This window comes from Parus major, unplaced genomic scaffold (assembly GCF_001522545.3).
Source record: "Parus major isolate Abel unplaced genomic scaffold, Parus_major1.1 Scaffold189, whole genome shotgun sequence".
Taxonomy (NCBI): Eukaryota; Metazoa; Chordata; class Aves; order Passeriformes; family Paridae; genus Parus; species Parus major.
This window is the reverse complement of record NW_015379262.1, coordinates 378,589-400,942: the sequence shown is the minus strand read 5'-3', so window position 1 is coordinate 400,942 and position 22,354 is coordinate 378,589. Positions and strand designations below refer to the sequence as shown.

Sequence of the window (22,354 nt, the reverse complement as noted above, 5' to 3'; positions counted from 1 at the left end):
CCCCCAGCAGCTCACCACCTGCAGGGGTAGGACGTGAAATCTGGGTGAGACCTCAGAGCTGGGACTGAGGGACAGCCACAGAGCCTGCACACAGCCCAGACACCGAGTCCTCACCTGGAGCCAGCAGCTCAGTGCCTTTTGTCACAGCTCATCTGTGCACTTGGTCTAGTGGAAGGTGTCCCTGCCATGGCAACGGGGCTGGAACTGGATGATCTTTAAGGTCCCTTCCAACCCAAACCATTCTGTGATTCTATTTTTAAAAAAACCCAAATGCCAAAACAATCCCAAACCCACACAGAAACAATTTAAAGTACCAGATGTGTCTGCAGTCCACATTTAGAGTTTTTCAAATGTTCTTTGCCTGTTGCCTCTCCGCTCTTTGCTGTGGTTGTGTTGGGCTTTGCTGGCTCACAACAGCCAAGCCAATAAAGTCTGCCCCAAACAGCTCCTGAGGGCTCCTTCCTGCACGGGACCGTGGGGACAGTGCCTGCAAACTGATGGGATCTCAGCAAAGGTCTCTTTGCTAGACCAGGGGCAGTAATCCTGCCTACCTCCTCTGTACAGGGATGGCTGGCAGCAGTGTGGTGAGCTGGGGCTTGTGTGGAGCTACAGGATGCAATTAGCAATTTATTCTTTATTCATATTTTTTAATGTTTGTGCTTATTTCCTTACTAATGGAAATTGATTTCTGCTCAATTTTAAACATTTGCAGCTAAAAGGAGGCTCCTGCTTGGCAGAAAAACTGACAGTCCCCAGGGCTGGGGTGGAGTGGGACCAGCAGTGAGTGTTGGTCCCTAACCAGTTCCAACGCAGCCCAGAGAGGGGGCAGCAGCATCCTCCACTACTTTTCAAGCCTTTTCAGTGTGGGCCCAGTTTGGGCTCTCTGCTGTGGGCTCTTGAGAAGCTCAGTCATCTGCACCACTTCCCATATTGCTATTCCCATCATATTCTGGCACAGCTATAGGCCACTTAAAGCACCTCACAAGAACGTTGTTTTAGCTTAGAAATAAGGAACAGGAGGGGACTGTAGTGCTGCCCATCACCCTGCTACTACAGCCAAGCAAGTCAAATAACCCTGTTCAGCCTTTATTACATTGGCTCTGTCAGTCACAGCCTCATGGCCTTGGGCATCAGCACATCCCTGAGATAAGCACTTAGACAGACAATTATTCAGAGCAGAATGAACCATTCTGATGAACCTGTGCCCACATACCTGGCAAGGTTCCTGAGCAGTCTGATATTGCACTCCAGAGGAATATTGCCTGTATTCCACACATTTCAGGTGTATATCAAGAGAATGTGTTAAAGGTAGGCTGAGAATCAACTTTAAGTACGCAAAATTTAGTAGGCTTTTGAAGTTAATGTAACCTGTAAGCTGTCACACAGAGTGTCAGAATACACAAAAGTCTGGGATTTGTTTGCCAGAATTTTTAAAAACCTTTAAAAGTTTTAAACCTGTTTAAATCATAAACAAACCCCAAATTAAGCACACATCATTACCATCAAAATTACAATTGCCCTGTACATAGGCAAAAATATGGGATAGTGAAAGAAAATGTAATAAAACCAAAACACTGAGGCTAAGCCCTGACAACTCCACAGTCTTGGAGGAACTTTTTGCTTTAATGTCTCCTTGACAAATTCCGTGCCCCCGGCAGAGTTCCTCACACCAGTAACATCCTGTGTCACCATCTTTGCTGCCCCTGCAGCAGCACTGGGAGTAGAGGCAGCAGCTGATCACAGCTGGCTCCTGAAACACTCAAAGCACTCTGAACATCCCCTGGGAGCAGGTGTGGAGGATCCAGGACCTGCCTGCACCGAACCCCAAACCCCAAGCAGTGACCAACACAGAGTCCAGGCTAGAGGAGGCTGCAACCCTGAGACCTTGATCAGTGTCCACAAGTTATTTTTAGAAAAAAAACATTCTAAGAACTTCATTCAACCCCACAATAGGAAGCATTATCAGGATCCCCAAGCAACAGCAAAGAATAACATCTCTGCACTCCCATCCTGCTCACAGCACCCCATGGCATCCCTGTACCAGCACCGTGGAGCTGTTCTGAGCCCTGGGGGTTCTGAACATCCCAGTCCACACTGAGCTCCTGCTGTCTCAAGAGAGTAGTGCTGGTTTAGGGTGGACTGTGAGCATGAGTCCCATGCTGGGATAACCAACCTGATTGGTGCATGCACTTATCAATCCAAATTTTTCCAAGTCCCCGAGTAAACATGATGCCTTCCCATTGAAATCAGTTTTGGGCAAAGAAGATCTCATTAAAATGAAAGAAGAATGGAACAAGCAGTAAAAGCCAGTAACTGCATACTTGATTTTCCCAGGAACTGTCGAGACAGAGACCCCACCTGAAATAAAGGAACCCATTCCCAATAAATAAATCAGCAGTGCACTGGAATGAGCAAGGAAAGATGACTTTAACAGTTATGTGTAAGTACGTGTCCTACTTTTCCTCAACGTGAAATAAATAACCTTGAGGCAAAAGGGGCAATACAAATATTGCAAATCCTATTTCCTGTTCTTCACCCTTCCAAAAGAAATATAAGACTTGTTCATAAGTGAAGGTGCTTATACATATCCATGTCTGCTAAGCAAAACACATAATCATTAGAACTAGTCTAATTTTAGTAAAAAGAATATTCTGACAGCCACAAATTTATTCCTTATGATTTACAGCTCCATGTTTCTATCTTCAAGTGAAATATTTAATTTCTTCTTATATTGAAGCATCAAAACCATATAATTAATATGTAGTCAGGCTAATCCTTAAGCGCTATAAATCAGAAGCATTATATAAACAAAAGTGTCGTCTTGAACAAGATTGGGAATGCACAAAACTACTTATATCCCACTTTTATAATGATGCAGTGACTCAGAGCAGATAGAAAATGATTAGTTTTCCTTCCAAAGTAGGAAATATTGCTTCCATCTGTAAAGTATAATATTGTGATGTCATAAAGTTTTCCTAAACACTGAATTTACCCTTATTCCCTCTCAATCATTTTAAAAGAACTGCTCTCTCTTATAGAGCTTGGATTTAAATCACAATAACACACCAAGAAGATGAATGACAGTGCTGTTGGATATGGCTAAAATTGGATCCTTCAGCACAGGTGAATGATGAGACAGCGCTTCTCTCCTTGATATATTTTCTTCTTCTATTAGTTTCCTTCCATGGCTGGGATTTCAGTTTGAATTTTAATGTATGCGGTTGCTGCTAATCTTAGTGTCTGATTTTTTTCCAGCGCCCTCTTATTGTATAGACAATTCATTCTCCAAAGCAGTAATACACTGAGGCTTGTGACTGCCCAGGAGATAAAGCAATTCAGAATAAAGTTAGAGCCAGCTCTGCAGAAAGGCACAGACAACAGGTCAATATTCTTGGGAGCAACGCCTCGGCACACAGAAAATGCACACGTTTGGATCAAGGCACAGGCATTCCCTCAGAGGGCTCCCACCCCAGACAACAGCATCTCTATCAAGTCACCAGGGAAACATGATGGGCATATCCAAATTCACAGCTTCAGATTTTTACTGAGGGGGCAAATTGCAGCATATTTCCTGGTTTACAGAGTCTGCCACAGATGCACACTACCCAAATTGTAATTAAGCCAGTAGTTAAGTGTGAGCAGATAATACCCCCAAAGCCAGTTTTTCTTGAGAAACCATTCAGAAGAAGAAATTGGTTAACTGTTTTTCTAGGAAGCAATTTTTCTGATGTGATTTTCATAGTGTTGCTGTTTCTTCTTACTGTCTAAAAGCCTGATAAGCTTGCACAATTTCTACTCCTGCTTAATTCTGGAAATGTGAAAACAAACTCTATTAGAAAAAGGTTAATTATATCTTTGCTTGATCTGAGGTTTGCTGTAAAAGTTGGGGTAAAATTTCGAGAGGATTTTTCATCAAAATGGATCCACTCAACCTCTGTGAACCATCTGTAAGACACCTAGAGAGTGTGTGAGCTGCAATCCACTCTTCATTCCTAACATGAGCATAATGGAGCAAGGGCCCAGGGACAGAGATGGGCAGTTGGAAGGGCAGCAGGAAGCTCTGTTCTGTGTGAAGTAATTATTTTTACTATTTTGCATGTGAAGGATGAATCTGGTGGAATTTGCTAAACACTCACTTTCTCATTAAGAAGTGTAGGTCCAAGCAGCAGTCCTGACACAGACCATTGGTTTCTTCAGTCTCCCAAGATTACGGTGCTCATGAGAGCTGACATCACCTGAAAGAAGATGCAGACAGTTTGCATGAATATGGATGCTGTTGTTAAGCTGTGTGGTGTGCTGAGAAGGAAAAATGCATGAAAACTTTACTAACTCTGCTGGAATCACTGATGTTTCCTACATGAACATGGTATTACAAAAGTCCTTCTTCCAAACAAATATTTCCATAGACAAAACTACCAGGTGAAGAAACTTTTAAAAAAATTGATGCCAAAGCTCAGCTCTAAAGCCAAAGTTGAATAAAACCTGAAATATGAACTGACATTTAGAGCAGAGATAATCTGAGGTACGGGCCTTGAAGTTCCCTCAGGGATTTCCCCCGTTGTCACTCTGTTTGCAGAGAGCAACGTGTGCCCAGCAATCTGTACAAGTCTGAGATGAAACCCAGGCTGATCTTCAAGATTCTGGTTTTCTCACATCCACCTTTCTCTGTGTATGGCACTGCCAGGACTGGAGGGGAACACCCCCTATTTCAAGCAAGGCAATTGTGATTACAGCAAGAGGTCTTTAAACCTGTACCATTTCCAGCACTGTTATGAACACAGCCTCAGAGCTGAGACCTTTCAGTTGTTGCTGTGCCTTGCTTTGCAGAGCTCTAGAGCAGGGATACAGGCACTTCTCAGCTCCATAAAGCTCTGAGATCTAGCAGCTCACACACTTGGGTTCTGTTGGCACCTAAGCAGAAGCTGGACAATTTGCTTTGCCCGTTGGCTGGCACAGCCCCAGGGCCCCACAAAGCTGTGACTCTGAGCCCTCTGCTTGTTCAGCTCTACTCCTGTACCTCTGGCATGTCTATCTGGGAAGGGTAAGACTTATTTTAGGGATAGGCGCCATTCTTGTACAAAGAAATTACAAAATAGCGATGGAATCCTTTTAAAGATAAAATGCTCTGAGATATCCTGGAGGTACTTCAGTCCCAAATGCCAAAGGCCACAACATATGCAAACCTAAAAACATTACTTAGAGATTAAACAGAGAAAATTCGTAAAATGTCACCAGTAAATAGTTTGACTTCACATTTATAAAATATCTACACCCTAAAACCAAACACAGAGGAAGTAGAAAATCATTAAATCCTTTCTTCTAGGCCAATGAGTAGCTGTGAGCAGGGTCTCTGGAGAGCTGCCACACTGCAAACTAGCCTGTAATAACTGGCCAAGGCGAAGTCAAACAGCATGTTTCACTAAATGAAAAAGATGAATCCGAGCACTACAAATCACCTGGAACACAGAGATCCACAAATCATTTCAGCATCCAGGTTAGGAACACATGGTCTGGCGTGGGAAAGGCCAGTTCTTCACTTGACTTCCCAGTTATGTATCACACAAAGGGTGTCCCCATTACTCACAACACAAAAACTGTTCCATGCTGCTTTGGAACCAGAGCAAACCATTCCAAACCTCTGCACAAGCACCAGTAGGGGCTTGTTTTCCAAATAATTGTAGAATTATTATGTAAGAATAATTATATATATAAGAATAATTATGACTTCTTACAATTCATTCCTCACTAGGTTTTCATCTTCATAGCTTGTAACAAAGGCAGCTTTAGGACAGAAGCATTTTTAAAGCTGTAAATCAAGGAAGCTGGAAGAGAAGCTGCCCTCCCATTGCAAAGGCTGCTTTGCTGTGCCAGGTTATCAGCAGAACATTTGCATCACTGCCAGTTCTGTAACTTTCTTCTCTTTCCCAAATGCTGGGATGGATCTTTTATTATGCTGCAACAAATCACATTCTAGCAAAAAGAACATTACATTAACACCAGAGAAAGCAGTATGAGTATTCCTTTACAAAGGATTTAGAAGGCTCAGGAAATGCACAGATTTTAACAAAATACTTGTCTGCTAGTAGCACTCATTGTTTCCATTCAGATCTGAAAAATTCACTTTTTTTTTCGTTGTTTAGAATATAAAATTTGGTATCTTTTTAAAACTCCACCTTCAGAAAGTCTGCTCTTAATTTAAGAGCTGTGATTACTAATTTAAATGTACTTTGGAATTCTTAGCTCTTTCATCATCAATTCTTCCTATATCAGTAAACGGATCATCATTTACTAATAACACTAGGAAGATTTAAATACTCCAGGATTATTAAATACTATAAATTTTAATCTGCTGTTTTAAAATATTCATTTTACTAGAAAGTTTGACTTTCATATCCATATTTTCCATGTTCAAAGCTAAAATTTCCAGATGAAATACAAAAACTAAAGCCTTTAGTTACCTTGAAAGCAAGAATCAGCCCATTATTCCTGAACTAAAAATATTTAACTGTCAGAAACAGCACATCAGCTGAGCTTTGTAATATATAAGAGTTTAAGAACCATGTGCCTTTCCCCCTGCATGATGAAAGCACTTTAGTCCAGGACAGAATGTTATCAAGCTGTCCAGAGCATCATGGAAGGCTGGTGACACTGCAGCTTCCTTCCCTTCTGGCTTTCCTATTTCCTTCCTTTTCCCTTCCCAGCTCCCTCCCATCCTGCTGCCAGTTTGCATGACATGAAGAAGTGAGGAGTTGTGGGAGGAGGGAGGGAGAGGCAGAAGAGGCATCAGGAAGGAAATGCAGGCAGTGCATGAGCCCAGGCAATGGATCCAGAGCCCTTCCCAACGCCTTCCACGCTGCCCTCAGAGCAGATTCCTGCAGATCCTGTTCAGAGCATGTAGCATTTCACCCTCCAGTATATACATTTAAATAAACATTAGTAACTAAAATTTCAGGATTCAATAGTTGAAGCTAAAACCTGTGAGGGATCCAATCCTGTACTCTGTTTGCAACAGTTCAACAGGCACTGCCCTTTTTTCCTTGCTTTTATGAGAATTGAGTGAAAATGGCTGAGGAAAAGCCCAACCAGGACAAGGCATCTGGGAGACACACTGCACACCATGAACTAGAGCATGCCAGAAGCTGACGGACTGAAATATTCTCCAAGTGTGTCTCTCACACATTAGTGTGATTCCCATTAGTGTTGTGTCCTGCTGGGAGACTGCCATTCCCCCGGTGTCCAAAAGGGTGATGTGAAAAAGGAGCAGCTACAGGGAATGTGGAGCTCTGCATTTCCCAGCACATCTCAGGACTGGCCAAAGGGCTGAGTGTGGGAATTCACTTGAAGCAGGTCCAAGTCATGAGCCAGCAGAAATAGTCCTAAAATAAGAGTGTGTGGACTTAGGTCAAAGCTGTTTTTGTATATAAAGAGAAGCACAAGTACACCCTCAGAAGAACACCCTCAGGACAGGTTCAGCCGCTGCACCAGAGTCATTGTGGTCTTCTGGTTCTTAACGTTCATAGCACAATAACCCAGAGCAGGAGTGCAAAGAGGTCTTTCCAAAGCTTCCTCTCCCAGTTCCCTACCCTTAGACAGCAGTGAGCTGCCTTCCAGCCACTGACAGGGTTACAAGGCTGAGGTTTGTGCTGTGCCAGGGAGTCACCACAGCACAGCTGGACAAGGGCAGCAGCTACAGCCTGCACATGAGCTGCTCACAGCACAGCTCTGCCCTACCCCAGTTATTGTAGGATCTTTCCTCTGAGACTCCATTCCTACATGACAGAATAATGTTATTTTCGAATTGCAGCTGCATATGAATGTTTTCCAAAAAGGACTATCACACATCCAGCCTCATCTGTCAGAACTGGGTCCATCTCTGCCAGGGGAGACCATGCTCCTGGGCAGGCTGACACCAAGCAGAGCTGCAGAAGTGATGCCAGCTGGCCACTGTAGACTCCCCCACAGGAAAGCACTCAGTCTCACAGGGTGGAGCAATTTTGCTTGGTCTAAGAGTTGGCTCCATCAAATTCTGGGAGCAGAACAGTTAACAGCAGCCGTACTGACAACGCCTGATGAACGAAATCCCTCCTCCTTCTTCAGGGAGGAGGGGATATGTTTCATTAATTATTACCTTCCAGGGTGTGTTGACTTGCTCCTGTCTGTGCTGAATTTCATGTAAACCCTCTGTTGAATGTCACATGCTCATGTGCTGCCTGAAGTGCAGGATTTTGTATTTGGGTATCTGCTGTAGCTGACAGATGTTTACAAACGCGTGTATCTGCACAGCTTCTTCCTGCCTATCCATCTGTGCTCCCTGTTAGACAGCAAGTTATTCCACCTCAGGCTGGAATAATTTAAGATTGTGACATCAATCCTTAATCTGCATTTTTTAACTGGTAGCATGCAGAGATTTTAAGTTACAGCTACTAGACTGTCATTTTATATTAATCTAAGCTGCTTATTTAAGATTCAGCCATTTCTAAACAAGTGGCTGTAACTGTATGATGCTGCAGCTCTTTTTAAAAATGACAGAACTCTGATTAACTGGGACCTGTGGAATGCACAACCTGCCATAATTTGTAACACAAACTTCTGGTCTGATATACCAGAAGGCTGAGCTCTGTAAAAACCTCACCAAAAAACAAATACCCATTCCTCTCTGCTTTTAGCAGCATGTGAAGAAGCAGACAGGTTCAGGGATTTCTAACACAGGCTCATCTCTGAGAAGCACCTTTCACAGTCCCCACAGGGAGAGCCTCTCTGTGTCCTGTGCAGCGAGCACTCTGGTCTGAGAGGTGACACAGGATGAAGCTGGGGTCTCCTACAGGCATCTCTACCCCAGTGATCAGCTACACATTATTTAATCCTTTTGGGAGGAGAGAACATCAATTTCACCTCCACCAATAGCTTCCATTAAGGGCTCAGAGCAGGCTCAGGCTGGGCTCAGAGGAGGCTCAGGTTGGGCTCAGAGCAGGCTCAGGCTGGGCTCAGAGCAGGCTCAGGCTGGGCTCAGAGCAGGCTCAGGCTGGGCTCAGAGCAGGCTCAGGCTGGGCTCAGAGCAGGCTTAGGCTGGGCTCAGCCCCGTGGACACCTGGCAGGAGCAGAGCCAGAGGCCTCCCCCACACAGCAACAATAACCAGAGACAATTAGAACCAGGGTAATTATTTTACCCACATTAACTGATACAAAGATGATTAGCAGGAACAAGAGGCAGGATGGGCTTTAAAGCACCCCCTGAAGGAAATGAGAGTGGGAGAAAGGCAGCAGCTTGGCTGTGACCACTGTGCCAGGGTGGTCTGGAGGGCACAGCCACCCCTCTGCTGGCTTGAGCAGAGCTCTGGACCAGCACACAACTTAAAAAGCCTAAAACGAGTATTAATTACCCATTGACTAACAGATTGCAAGCCTCTTCTCTTTTCAAACTGTTCATAAATTGATTCTAATTTCTTCTGTGGAACAATTAAAAGTGTTTTTGTTATCCTGATGAACTGAACTGTAACCAAAGCTTTTGCAAATAAACACAAAGACAGATGATAAAGCTGGTAATAAGCAGATTGCTCCTGTGTCCTGAGCAGCCACCAACACTTGGCAGTGAATATCATCTTTCACAACAACAACAACAAAGGCTAAGAGCACACGGCTATTTCATGCAGTCATCAAAACAAAATGCACTGAATATTATATTTCATACTAAATACATTACCCTGGCAGCTTGACACTCAGCATTTCAATAGATATTGCATCTCTCTAACATTCTGCCTGAATTTCTGCAGATGGACTTTTAAGTAATGGAAGATTACTTTACTTGTCACGCTAAAAAGATTTTAAAGAATGGTTTCACACACTTAATTTTTAATTTTTTTCTATTTCTTTTTTTTAAAAAAGAAAACAACTTATGAATTCAGAAACATGGTTCTGCTGAAAGGTCAAATCCCATGCTGCTGCAGCCCTTTGTGTGTGGTGCTCTTCCAGGCACTCAAACCTCTCATCTGATGTGCCCAGCAAAGCACTGGCAGGATTTGCTCAAGTTAAACTCAGCTTACCTAGGCAATGCTGGGCTAGGCTGAGAGAAAGTAACAGCATTCCCAAATCTCATCAGTCCATTGTGACATTGTTTTGGTTTTTTTAAAACGTGTTTTATTTTAAAGCTGTGAAGTTTCCCAGAGATGTGCAAATACACAAGAATCTCAATTCTCAGTAAAAAACTCCAAACAAGTAATCACCAAAAGAGGAGAACCCAGCTGGATGCCATGATTTCAGAACACACCTTGAGCACACAAGTATCTCTCAGGATCACAGACAAAACCAACCAGCATTAGCCCAGGAAAAATGTGGATTTTGAGGTTCAGTTCCAGAGTCCTGAAAATCAGACATCTGCCAAGGATAAGTGGGACATATATTTAGTGTCTGCCAGTCACTACAGAGTTCTGGGCACAAACCATCCCCTTCACCTGCACATGTCTCTGCTCTGACTCCCAGTCAGAATGCCAGGAACTGCCTGATCCAGCACTGGACCTCTACACCAGCATCACCTCAGCCACTGCCATCAGACCAAGCAGCAATTAACATCCCTGTAAGCCACTGCTACTCTAGAATTTAAAATTTCCTTTTTTTTTTTCCAAATGGAAGAAGGTTTCATTCGCAGAGAGAGTTTCATCACTCACATGGCAAATCTGCCAGTAGCAGATCACAGAATGGATTGTTACCTTTCCCTATCCATTTTGTAAAGATATTGCTTTCTTTCCAGACTGCAAGCATTACTTCTAACTGGATTTTGAATTATAATGTGAACTTTACAAAATTATTGGCGCTATTCATATCACTAGTTAGATTCTATGGAACAGTGGTATTTTTTGACCTTCCCCAAACCAGCACCTCTTAGTGTTTATTATCATAACAGAACCACAGCCAGCAGAAATTGAACATTTCCAAGTAAAGTATTACATTGCAGGGAGTAAACAAGGAATAAAACATTTTCATACTTCTCCTTAAACTTATTTGCTTTTTGAAAATATTTCTTCAGCACAAAGACACGAGTGTAGTGAGAAATACAGCCAGTTCCTCCTGTTTAATTGAAACATTTATGCTTTTTGTTCTGCTAGCAAAAAACAATGAACGGTAACATTGCAAGATAAATACACAAGAAACTTATAGATATGATTGTAAAACAACATCATCCTAATGTTTCCACTTAATTACCCTGAAATGTATTCTATTTAATATTCATTACTCAAAAGCCAATTTAAAAGAGAATGAGGTGAAGGGACTTATTCAGAAAGACGGACTGTCATTCACTGCAATAGTTATCTAATATACAGAAGTTAATAAAGCAGATTAATCTACAAGTCCCTTTAAGCCATCACTGAGTTTAGAACAACTGCCTCTTTGACCCCTCACCCTCCCGCTGCGCACCAGTAGCAGGTGCCAGCTGCACCGAAATGATGGCTGAGGCGTTTCAAGGCAAAGCCTTTTCTTGCTCTGCTTCTGACCAGCAGCTGACCCTGTAGAAGCGATTGTTTCATGTGCTGGCCTAAAGGCTACACAAACCAGCGAGGGATAAACAAAAGCAGACACGGAGCAGCTGCCTCGCCCGGGGCCCTGCGGCGCCGACACCTCGCGCTTTGTGCTCCGCCCGGGGCTGCCGAGCGCGCTCTGCGCCCACGGAAACTTCCCCAGCCCCAAAGAGTGCTGCGAGATGGAGCAGCTTGCGTGATTAAGAGGGGATTCCCAATTTGATTTAGCGCCATTATTAAGACCGTGAAATCTTCAGATACATCACTAATGATGATGTATTTTAACATTAAAAGTCTTAAAATTAAATTACTCAGTTCACATGATAACGAATCACAATGAGGCTTTAAACAAAGCGGAATTAGAAAAGACACTAAGCTCATTAATTTTTTTTATTTCTTAATTGACAGCACACATAGTGATAACTATACATTTAGCAATATACTTGGGACTGGGACTGCTGCCACTTTTATATGTGAGCAGTAAGAAGCATGTACAAAAGAGAAGTAACCGTAGCTTTCATTAAGATAACACAGCTCTGACATAGTTATTTTGCTGATGCAAATTACACAACTATAAAAACAATCAGAGTAATGATTAAATGCAGTTATGTACATGGGAGACTACTAGTGCAAATGTTAACATATTTAAATGGGTTCCTTCATTAAAAAGATTATATATGATATTAAACCATCAATCAAATTGAAACACTAGAGTCTAAACGTATTGTCACTGGTTAGAGTAAATGACTTTGAGACTGAATTTTGGCTCACTCAATATGGTGCCTTTTCTGTTGCTTAGCCACCCAAATCTCTGCTGGCTTGGCTACAGCTGGTATATCTCCATCCTTTTCAATTAATAAAGAAAGTTATGGTAGTATTGGATAACATTTTTAAATTGGGCTAAAAGGCTGAAACAGATGTCCCAGGGAAAATCCCTCTCACTATTGTATCAAAACTTTCCAGCCTCGAGCCAGCAAAAGCTGAGCACCCTCATCCTGATTCAGCTGAACGTTTAAACACGTTTGATTTTAAGTACAGGAACAATCACACCTGTGGGTTTGATCTGCTCTTAAAATGAAGTATATGCTCACAAATACCAGTGAGGGTCTTTAGGCACTCAACATCTTGCACAGTACCCTCTGCCAGTGCCATTTAGATTTCTTTGTGATGTGCTTATGTGCAAATACTGCTGCCTAGACCATGGAACACGTGTTCTAAACACAGCTCCACTGCAGGTTTTTATCTCCATTACTGTGTATAACTCCACACTAGCTGTATGTGGCATTGAGCTTTATCAGAAAAACAAAAACACCTCTTATTTCACTGTATAAAAGGGAAAAAAAGAAAGTTGCAATTTATAATACATTCTTATTGGAGCGATGCCACTTGATTTTTCATTGCTACTGGCACCTTTGCTTCCTGGTTCCCATTGCCAGGCGGTGCCCGTCGCGCTGCTTCACTTGGTGCCTCCGGTCACCGGCTGCAGTCCTCGGTCCCACTCTGCCCCAGCGGGCAGCCCCGGCGAGTTCCCCAGGACCTCCCACACCCCACCCCTCCTTCCCGGCACCTCCCAGCCTGTCCTGGCTCCCGGCTCCTGCCTCTGCTCCTTGTGCACCTGCACGCCTTCCCTCCTACCTCCTGCGACACTCCTGTCCCAGAGGTGCCTCTCCAGCCCTTGTATTCCACCACATTCTGCTCTGGCAGGGAATGCTGGCTCTTGCCACGTCGCTGCCGATGGCCCCCGCCTGCAGCACTGCCCACCCCCTGCCCCCTGAAATGCCGAACCCCCGAAGGGCTCAGCTCGAGCACAGCCTCGTCCTGCAGACACCCGAAAAGCGCCTCTCTGTCTGCTGGGGCCACTCGGGCTGGGACGTGAAGCAGCCCCGACAGCGGCCGGGGAACCCGAACGTTGTTTCGGTCCCATCGAAAACCCAGCTCATTCTTGTCCACATCATCTTTCTGAAAGTGATGCACATCACGTCATCACTGGGCACTGCTCTTCCTCACTTGGCCTGCCTGTACTTTACATCCCTGGCCAGGGAACACCCAGGAGAGAAAACGAACACTGGAATGCCACTGAAATCCTGTTGCTATTCAACCAACCAACCATTTATCCCCTCTGCACCCAGCACAGAATCATTTCAGGAATGGCTGTGCAAGCAGGAATTCTTTACCTGTCGTGCCTGACTCATAAACATTTGTTAGAACTGCAGATGAAAGATGCTACAAAACTCATTGATTTTTGGAAAGAACTAACAGAAATAGTATTTTACTACACAAAAATTTGTGTAGTATTTTACTACACAAAAATCGAGCTAACAGCCTAATGCGTAGAGTTCAGCAAGATCAGCGTTAACAGGAGATAAAGGTAGCTTCTTAAGACCAAAAATTACACTTTCATTTATAAAGTGAAGCAGCAGATGCTTCTATTCTCAATCCCAGAAAAACAGCAAAGTAGGAGCCTTTAAAAACTATTTATCAAAGTGCTTAAAACATAACATCAGTAGTTGAGTGCAGTACTTAACACCGTGTTCTACCCATACATCTCAAATTGTTTCCTACGTTAACTCGGTGTGTCTGTAAGATCCCCTCACCAAGTGTCCGGATGGAGCTCAGGCTGCTCGCCCGGGGCTACGAGCCCGGACACGGCAGAACCCGAGCAGAGGCACCAGCCACTGCCGGGCTTCCCAGGGATGCGGAGTCTTGCTCCTGAGCGTTCCGGAGCTGTTTCACTTCCATGTTCTCTATTGTTCCCTCTCTGTACAGTCACGCCAACCCATCAAAGCCCCGAGCTGCTGCGGGGCACACGTGGGGGAGTGCGGTAGGAACGAGGGGGGCGAGGGCAAAGCTCCGCTGCTCGGGGCCGGGCCGTGAGCGCCTCAGGCCCGCCCACCCCGCGCTGTCCGGTGTCCGGCGGCACCGTCCGGCCGGGCAGGACGGAGTGGAGGCCACGATGATGATGATGGTGATGGTGATGATGGTGATGATGGTGATGGTGATGATGGTGATGCCGCCGTTCCGGACTCGCGGAGCGGTGACGGGGGCCAGCGGGGACACCCGCACTCGCGGCTGGGCGTGCGATGGTTCCTGCTGCGGTTCCTGCTGCGGTTCCTGCTGCGGGAGGGCCCCGGAGCCGCCCCGCTCCAGCCCCGGCCCCTCCCGCTGCCCAGGGCCCGGCCCGCATCTACTGCCCTTCTCCGCCGGAGAGGCGGCCGCCAGGTCCCGGCCCCCTCGGGCAGCTCCGGGCCGTGCCAGACCGGACCGGGCCGGGCCGTGCCGGACCGGACCGTGCCAGACCGGACCGTGCCGTGCCAGACCGGGCCGTGCCAGACCGGACCGTGCCAGACCGGACCGGACCGTGCCAGACCGGACCGTGCCGTGCCAGACCGGGCCGTGCCAGACCGTGCCGTGCCAGACCGGACCGGGCCGTGCCGGACCGGGCCGTGCAGGGCTGTGCCACACAGTGTCGGGCCGTTCAGAGCGGGGCCGGGCCGTTCCGGACCTGGCGGAGCCGGCGCTGGCCGAGCCCCCGGCCGCCCGGGGCACACGCGGCGCTGCGGGCCCGAGCGGGGCCGGTCCATGTTCGGCTGCTGCCGGAGCCCCACGGCAGCCCCGAGTCCCGGCTGCGAGCCCAGCGCTGCAGCGGCGGGTACCGAGCTGCCAAAGCTCCAAAGCCGAGCACAGTTTGCCAGCAGGCCGCAGGATTTCAAGCGTCTGTGACCTGCTCCTTAACAGGGTTAGGCATTACTGAGCCCAAACAGATGTCCTGAAAACTGAAACCCCTGGTTAGGAAGCAACAATCTTGTTCATTAGCTTCCATGATAGTCAAATTGTCCATAAACCCGGTGTTTAATGGCCAGCCAATGAATAATCAATGTCTCACTTTTCAACCGAGTGTGAAAGTGAGAATAATCTAATACGCCGTGCCCCCGGTAGCGCACCAGGCCCTGGGTTCCGTTTCTATTCAGGGCTGATTTATAACCCAATGGAAACCTGATGTAAACATATGATCAATGAGTCCCATCATTGCTAATAATAACCCCCAACCGGCACACTCCCTCATCTCCAAAGCCATCCCTTTAGGCTATTAGTTTCGTCCAGCTAATCCTCTCCACTATTCCTGCCTGCTGCTTTTACCTTGGCCATCCGTTCAGTCCGGCAGACTCAGAAGTAATTTTATACGCAGCAGAGAGCGGGTGGAATTGATTTTTCGCTCAGTGCTCAGTTCCCATCTGAATAATTATCAATTTTACTGCCTCATAAAGGGAAGAGCCAAAATTTCAAATCAATTCAAAAGAGCTTCTGAGACTAAAGAAACTGTGCATGAGAATAAAGGTCAAAGTTGTCAGTGACCTCGGGAGATGATGTCAGATATTAGTACCCTCAATAGTTGACATCAAAGGCACTCAATATGATATGACTAGTGCTAATGCAAATCATATTTATGCTGACTGCTGGAGACCAGTCATTAATATTTAAAAGAGTATGTGAAAGGCTGCATTCAAAATAAATATAACGTATTCCGCAGAATCTGAAGTTAATAAAGACAGATCACTGCCTAGTCATACGCTGTGAAGTGAGAGATTACTGCATATTAACAGACAAAGTATGACATCAGGGCTGCCACAGATGGAGGGCAGCCCAGAGCCCAGCCTGCTGCCCTGCCCCTTCCATCACTGCACGTGAGATGCAGTGTGGAGCAGTCCAACAGCCCCAAACGCTGCCTGCTGCTTCCAGGAAATCCCTGTCAGGTGTGTAAAACATAAGAATCTGTAATATGACAAGGGAATCATCCTATTCTGGTAATGATGTCAATAATAAAACACCATTAATATTCTCGGAATATAGTGCCAGGATTATATTAGCTACCATTAGCTCCTTTTCACCTTCAATTAGAAAAGCAAGCAAATGCCAACAGTGACTGGAGACTGTATGCCAGGCTTTTTACAAATGACACCCACCTAGCAGGGAAGCACAAATGACCACACTCCCCATTTGCATTTACTTAATTTCTGTTTTTGTTAAAAGCCTCCTGACCTGTGAAACACACCTCCTTAAATGTCAGCTTTGCAACTGCATTAGATTCCTGTAAATAAGAATTTTCAAATATTTTAATGAGAATTTAAGGGCATGTGGCATGGAGCAAATGTGGAGATGTACAGCTATGAACACCTTGGTCTCCCTGTAAATGCACCTGGGCTGTGAAAACCTAAGGGAGTTGAGCAGGGGCATATCTCTCCTAAGCACTACTCAGAGGCCACTTCCTTTTCAGAAGCATAAGATTTAATTTCTATTGTATTTACCTTAATAGAAAAAATCCCACTGAATCATCTACTGCAAAATAAAATATTCAAACTTGACAGCATACAGACATTCAATTTACACATTTCATTACCAAAATGTGTAGTTCAATGCCAGAATTTCTTCTTCTTCCTCCTAAAATACTTTAGAGACTTTCTTCCCATTAATCTGTAGAAATGTATTGATGATCTCACACACATCTTTTTATCAGCAAAATGAAACACCCCGTTGTAAGATGCTGTACAGCCAAGTACAGAGCCTACACTGCTCAGTGTGCTAAAGAACAACTTCAATGCTTGGTTGTCATGAGAACATTGCTGAAGCTACTCAGGGTTGCATCCCATTGTGGGGAGATTTGTTCTGTCACTAAATAGCCACCACTACCTGGTGTTAAGTACCCCAAAACCCAGGAGAATTCAGAAATATAGTAATACCCCTCAGAAAAGACTGTGAATTCACCTGCTGTAGAACTTCTGGGTTCTGCTGCATGAAGTGGAGTGATCTCTGTCCATCCTGTGAAACGTCTCTACCTGTGAGGGTCTTAATGTCTTCTTTAGCGAGGTGCCTGAAGAAGCAGGTGACAATGTAGTCTAAAGCAGCACAACAGCTGGAGGAAACAATTGTATACAGGTAAAAAATGAAACAATTTTGAAATTGTTTCTGTAAAAAATAACTAATAATGACATATCACAGAACTTCAAGAGCTCAAAGTTTAATCTATTTGGGGCAGGCGATAAATCACCCAGTCTCGTTTTGACACGTGGGCTGAGCAGCTTTGAAGGCAGTTTTTACTACAGCCCCTTTGCTGCTGGGGAACTGGTTATCCATGTTATACCATGCCATGGTATATCTGTGACTGCAGTGAGCCTCAGTCACCACTCCAGGAACACCGGGGTCCCTCTGGGGAGCACAGGATGAGGGCTGACATCTTATTGGTATTCAGTTTCACATTCAAAAAACTGCAGATTCCTGGAAACTAGAATTCTGTCTTGATCTGCCTACTGAGCAGACAAGGTTAAACCAAATAGAGCTGTTTTCCAGGCTTTCCTCAAGAAGGGTTTCCCAGTGTTTCTCTGCCCCAAGGAGCCTACAATTCATGCCAGGTGCCAAACTGAACAAGGGCCATTAAAGGTAGCAAAAAGGTCATCACAAACAGCCAAGTTAGGCCACTTGCTAGCTAGCAGTTAGAGTGGGTTAAAGGCTATTAAATACATTAAAAGCAGCATGCTGGCCTGTGGTTCTCATGCATGCTTCCCTTGCCCTGCTCTTGCAAGCAGTGGGGCACCTTCCCCTGCCCAGCTGCCACCTCCTTGACCTGGCACCCCAGGGACTCCCCAGACACCTGGACACAGCCCCCTGTGCTGCCTCCAGCTCCCACCCTGTACCCACTCATTTCACAATGAGCTGCCAACTCCATCCCAACCCCTGGAGCGTCTTGTGCAGGCAGCTGCTGAACCTGCTGGGTGCCAAGCATAGCCCTGATACCCTCTGCGATTCCAAACATCCCAGCCACATGAGCAAAGTGTTGAGGGCTCCATCCTGTTGCCACTGGCTTCAGGAGGAACTTCTCTAGGCCTTTTATAGTTCACAGTATTTATTTTAGATGGGTCACTGGAGAAAGGGATGTGGGGGTTGCAAAAGGAATTAAACTGTTCAAATGCTCATTCTAAGGGAAAAGGGATTAGAAGGATCCAATTAAATGTACCTTGAATTCTTTAAACTATGCTAATTTGGAGGCCTGCCAACCTTGCAGTGTTCATTTAAACACATCCCTCTAGACACTGGAGTATTTTGATCTGTGTCTGTTTAACTCCTTGAGCTCTGTGCTGACACTATTAACCCTTCACTATCCAAATCCTAACAGCATCTTGCAAAGGGTGTTTTGGAGGAAACACTAAAGGGACATTTACAGCCAGAGAAGAAGTGGTCTCCTTAGGCTTGATCTTCCAAAACAACCAGCTGGCTCAGCAGCAGGAGCTAGGAGTGACCTAATAGCTTACAAAAATGAGCTGGAGCCTCTCAGCTCTGTCTCCAGGGGACCCAGGAGCTTCTGAGGGCTGAACCCAACAGGGCAAGAGGGCAGGACATTGCTGGAACAGAGCTGAGCTCAAAGCTGCGAGTGTTGCCAAAGCCAAGGCTGCAGAGCCTGGCACTGTCCTATTCCCAACCAAATCAGTCCTGCATATAAACTAGAAATGTTATTCATGGTGAAATTGAATCACCATCAATAACAACAAGTGAGAGATTTCAAAATACATATTTCATAGGAGGGCTCTGCTGTATTTCCTAACCAGTGCTTAACTCTATTTCTTTCTAAATTGAATAATAAAAAGTAAATCACTATCATCAGTTTACAAAACAGCAGTAGTTCTAAACATGCTGATACTGTGCAAGTAGGTATTTTACACTCGACAGTAAGTGATTTTAGCAGGACAGCAGACAGGTCTACGCTATCATTTGCTCATGAGAATCTGATATGAGTGTTAAGAGCTACTTAAATTTTCCCATAACTATATATCAAATATGCTTCCCTGTGCTCATTTTCCCTTTTGATTGCAGACAGGGAATGTCAAGAAAACTCCCTTGAATGACTCTTTCGGGCATGTGGAACCCTGTGCAGAACAGCATTCTCACTAAATCTTAGTGAGACAAGCCAATCAAATAAATACAACAAACAGGAGGAACAAGGAGCTACCAGCTCTAGGTCATGGACAGAAAAATGGGTGAGAAGACAGAATAAAGATAGAATTATAAAGGAAACTGAGAAAAATTTTGTTATAATCAGGAAAAATCCAGTCAAACAATGCCTCTCACTTGTGGTCCACTCAGCTGCATCCTCCATGCACGAATCATTGGGATCACAAGAGAGCAGGTAGAGGTTCCACAAACACCACCTCCAGCTCTGGCTGTGGCAGCAGGGAGCAGCAGCCCCTGAGCAGCTTCCTCAGGCAAAAGGAGCACTCAGCACCTCCCTGATGGCCAGAGGGCACTGATGGCAACTGTGGCACCAGTCCCCAGTCCCTTGGGCTTCTCCTTTGCTAGCTGGTGTTCATTTCATTCGGAGCTTACCTGCACTTCTGTTATTTGTGAGGTTTGGCCTCATGTATGCAATTCCAATCAGCCATCATCTCACTCAATTGCTAGCTGAGCATGTGTCTTAGAATGGCTTATACTGTTTTAGAAGAGGCAACAAGACCCCAGAGGACTTGATGCCTTTTGGTCTCAGCAATATGACAATAACCTGTTGGAGGGAAATTGTTTTTCAGCAATTTAATGACATTGTTGAATCTCTGCAAATTGAAATATTTTGGTTTGGTTTTCACATAAAGGCAAGGAGAAGGAGTTAAGTGGCATTTTCTTTGTCCATCAACTGCTTGCAGTTCAATACTGGCTCTATTTGCCTTTGAGACTAAACCCAGAAAGTAATTTGATTTAGCAATTTAATATCTAAATTAGGCAGCAAGTCAGAAAAAATGTTTTACTTTTTCCTCAATGAATAGCATCCCATACTATTAACCACATGAGAATTAGAAAAGCTTTGCAGAGATTAGTGACAAAATGCCAGGCAGACTGTCTTAAAAGGCTCTGATTCACCGAGTCAGCTGTGAAAAAGCCAGGTAAACACTTTAGAAGTGAACTGCTGGAGTGTTTATCCTCCCAATAAAACCTGGGATGAGGGCTTCCATTACAGCTGATTTGCAGTGAGGTGCCTCAGAAGGGATGCATATTCCTTATAAAGTGGGGAATCAAGAAAGGTTTTTACTCAGCAACAGAGTGAACACTCCTTAGGAAAAAGAATTTGGGGAATGTTTGTCCTACAGCTGACAGCAGTGAGAGTCTCAAAGGCTTCACATACACAAAGAGAATAGAGGAAAATATCACATACTGTTTTCTGTGAAAGAGAAGTGATCTGCTGGTATTTAATTTTTAAAATAAAAAGACAGCTATTTAATTTTTATAAACATTTCTGAAAATGACTTGTACGTTCTAATCAGTTTAAAACACAATTCCCCCTCACATGGCTTATAGCCCTGAGCCCTACTATTCTGAGATGTTCTTGTGGCACTGATACAATTCAGTGAAAAAGGCTATGCTTGGATCTACTCACAAGATTACATGTGGCCAAATAACACAGAGGAAATAAATTTATATTTGATTGCCGGATAATTGGTTATATCCAAAATAACAACCTTTTAAAAGGGATAAAACATATAGAAGAGTGACTTAGGAAAACACAGTGACAGGTGAGACTCTTGAGATGATTAAAATGAAATCAACATTAAGAGCTATAAACTGTCCAGTAGTTCTTCTGGACATGTCATTGCAGCAGTATGGAAAATAATATTTCTTTAACACAAATGAGGAACTTAATGGCTGACTTGAATATCAATTCTTAATACATGATATTAAGGGAAAATAATCACTTTGTCATTGCAACATAGAAATTAAAAAGAAAACAAACAAGAAGAAGCCTTTTTCAGCTGACTAATAATGGGAAATAAGCACAGGCATGCACACACAACCAAACATTCTTGGGGAGCTAACATGATAACAAGTGAAAAAGAACAGCAGGATCTGAAAGATGGAGGCAGAAACCAAATGAGACCATCATCCACCCAACCTCCTGTTAAAACCAGGGTCAGCACCAGACAGATTCCTCAGGACTCCTTCCAGTATCTGGGAATATCTCCAAGGGTGGAGACTCCACACTCTCCTTTGGTCCTGTATGTTTATATCTATTTTTGTGCTTTAAGGATATTGAGATGAACTGAAGGAGAGCATTGGATGAGCAAATCTAGAGCTTATGAAAAAAGTGAACTGTTAACGTTTTTGTTGTTACTTTTCTCAGCAGAATATCAGGAATTCTGCAGAATATAAGTTTTCTTAGGTGTTCCTAAAAAAATCAATAGTTTTTCAAAATTAAACTCCCACATGCCTACACCACAAAAGTTTGAGGTTAAAACTGGAAAGACGTAATTTTCGTATTCCTCTTACCTGCCTTGAGTGAGAGATCAGCACTTTTTGAGAGGGAAAAATAAACAGAACACCTGGAAGCTGAAGCTTTTTTAGCTTCAACATATTCTTCTCTCCCTTTTACGTTAGTTCAGTTTATGTTTCAAAGAGATGTTTAAAGCAAACATGGTGTGCTAGTGAATTATAGAAATGTGCATAACCCATGTCTCCCATGGAAGAGGAGTGCAGGATATGGAGCGGGATCAGGCTCAGGGAGGAATACCCTGGAGCCAGCCATGGGCAGGAACCATCATCGCTGTGCCAGAGCACTCAGCACACGGGGGAGATGGATTTTGTTCTCTACCAGAATGACCTGACTGCTCCTCATGCTGCTGCTCAGCTCTTCCCTGTCCGTTTCCCCTCGGAGTGGCTCCCCTCCTGCAGCCCCAGGCTGTTTATTTAGCCCAGAGCCTCTCGGTGCCTCCCTGCAGGATGAGCTGCTGCAGAGCCCATGGTGTGCGCTCCTGTTCCTTCTCCAAGAGCTCAATGAGTGTCACTGAAGGGTTTTGTTGTGTTCAGGGGCTGCAGGA

General features: G+C 44.6%; 1 long non-coding RNA gene across 1 annotated transcript in view; it reads right to left on the bottom strand.

Moving 5' to 3' along the window:
* The window catches only part of LOC107198550, a 108,875-nt gene that overhangs the window by 994 nt on the left and 85,527 nt on the right, over window positions 1-22,354 (bottom strand). The window contains exons 5-6 of the long non-coding RNA XR_001519057.3: window positions 17,271-17,418; window positions 4,137-4,235 (exon numbers count right to left, since the gene is read on the bottom strand). This is a non-coding gene — a long non-coding RNA (uncharacterized LOC107198550). The remainder of the gene's footprint in view (window positions 1-4,136; window positions 4,236-17,270; window positions 17,419-22,354) is intronic.